This window comes from Bradysia coprophila, unplaced genomic scaffold (genome assembly GCF_014529535.1).
Source record: "Bradysia coprophila strain Holo2 unplaced genomic scaffold, BU_Bcop_v1 contig_395, whole genome shotgun sequence".
In the NCBI taxonomy this organism is placed as follows: domain Eukaryota; kingdom Metazoa; phylum Arthropoda; class Insecta; order Diptera; family Sciaridae; genus Bradysia; species Bradysia coprophila.
Window position 1 is genome coordinate 14,038 of NW_023503652.1, and position 2,353 is coordinate 16,390.

The window sequence follows — 2,353 nt, forward strand, 5'->3', positions numbered from 1 at the left end:
TTCTTTTGGGATTTTATACACGCAACTGTCAAGTTACGAATATTTGGAGTTAAGAAAATACTAGAATCGTCGCCCAGATGTGTCAAATACTAAGCTGTAAGGGTACGATGTGTTTAGCTCCTTACTTACTACACTATAGAATATAGAAGAGGAATCTTCATCAGAAACACAGCTCTACTGCTAGCATGAACATTAGGTAGGTATGTGTCTTATGTGTCTTGGGCGATTGATTCTAGGCAATTTCGCGAATTGTAAGAGGCACCGGTACTTAGCTAAAATTGTAGCCTTCATTTGTGTGCCTCATATTTCATTTTTTGATGATATCGTTCCATCGTAATCCTTCTTCAAAAATGTACGACCGCAGTTCCGACCACGAATGTGTTAGCTTTCAACAGAAAATACATTTGGTTGAAGTCGTTCAAAAAGGATTCTGATGGAAAGATATCATCAATTTATTTATTTCGTCAATGGCATCCGCCCCCTGACTACTTGCATTAGTAGTAAAAGTAGTCAAAAGTAAACTAAAATCCAGTATTTAAAAATCGCCCTAGCTATTCAGTAAATCTTCGATGCATCTTAAATCAACCGGCCAAGACAGGTACATGGTACATACGTATGTAACTTTTCATCCAAAGGAACGAAAATCCAAGAAATAGTCCAAAATTGTCGTGAATTCTTGGTCTGAATAAAAACACACACCACGCATACATACATACACAAACATACATACACGCATACATCTTTGCAAATTTAGAGGCTTTTCCAGAAACCAGAAACAATTAAAATAGAAAGTAGTAGTTGACTTAGAATCACTTCTTTGTGGCCTCAGATTGATTGTACACAATTTAAATTTATCTGTCTAGGGACCCTACTATAGTCTTCTGACGTTTTGCATCTCTACCAATACTAACTCCAAATTACTAAACAATCTACGAATGTTTTGCAATTTACGTAAGATTTTGCGAAATTCTGGAAATTCTTTAAATTAAAGTTCAAAAAGTTCAGTGTAATGTTTCATCATTCAATTACGGCAACTACTTAAATGTTAAGAATATTTTTGCTTTTAACTTGCTGAGTGATTTTCAAGCTAATTTCTTTGGCCAGATATGCATTTAATTATTCTGTCCGAACATCCTGTGAACCGCGTTCATTGCTAGAAATCGAAAGTGATTAAAATTCTATGCAACGGTTACATTCCTTATACTTGACTGATCTGTAGAAGTGCTACGAATTTTAATTATTTACTGCTACTGGCAGTGTTACTCATACTCGCATTCAAAAACTTGCTTATCATTCTAATCAAATGAAACAGAACACTTCATTAATGTGTTTATTCATTGGTGATTGATAGAAGTGGGAAAAAACAGATTCAGCTGGAGGTTTTTGGTGCTGCATCATTTTTTTTCTTATTGAATATTAATACACAACAAAATGTGGCCTATTAAAACAATTTTCATTGTGTCTTTGATACTGCTCAGTCATATTGGTTAGTTTCAATTTATTTAGATTCGAAAGTACAATTTCTTAATGTTTGTCTCAACATAATTTGTGTAGTAACTCAATCCACACTATCTTCCTTCGTGAAAGAAGACAAATGCGTCGAAGTGTGTAACATGGGACAGAGACACATTGACGAATGCTGTGCGGCATACGGATACCATCAAAACGGATATTGTTCACTTTTATTTGGAAAGCAAGTGAGATGTGAAATTAAAGCTGATAATAATTGAAGTCACTTGAGTATTTTTTTGATTGTTTCGGAGTCAATGGAGAAAATATTTTACTTGTTTGACTGTTTCCTCTACATATTATAGCTGAATCTTTGTGTTGAATTTAATCTAACAGAATTAGTGGGTTGTAACTAGTTCAAACTTGATTTGCTGAGTAATAGTGGTTTAGTTGCAAATTCCTTGTACACGCTTGCCCCTATATTAAATCTACTACTTTTTCTGTTTTAAAATATTTAAGAAGTATTATACAAGCTCACTGCTTATTTTTGTCGTAAGTGTTGACGAGAGATGACGACTGACTATAACCGTTTCCGAAATTTACAAGAAGCAATTAAAACCATCGCTGTAGAATGCAAACAGCTATAACATTTTTGTCACCCAGCTTTGAACTAGCTGCATTCTGAATATTTTATTTTTAAATCGACAATTTCATGAGAGCTTTTTAGCTGGTATATTTATAACCGAGGAATTAATGAGTTATTTTAATTTCGTACTAACTTCGGTATAAAAATATATAAATAACCAAGCATACAAGTAGAAAAAGCCAGCCAGTCGAAACGTAATAGGAACGACATACACGTTGAAATCTATACAAGAACAATGAAACTTAACTGTTATTAAAC

At 33.7% G+C, this 2,353-nt stretch overlaps 1 long non-coding RNA gene across 1 annotated transcript; it reads left to right on the plus strand.

Annotated features, from left to right (window-relative positions):
* The first annotated feature begins 1,319 nt into the window (after window positions 1-1,319).
* On the plus strand, window positions 1,320-1,735 carry LOC119082196. Its single transcript, XR_005088597.1, has 2 exons — window positions 1,320-1,486; window positions 1,555-1,735. It is a non-coding gene; the product is annotated as an uncharacterized LOC119082196 (long non-coding RNA).
* The last annotated feature ends 618 nt before the right edge of the window (window positions 1,736-2,353 follow it).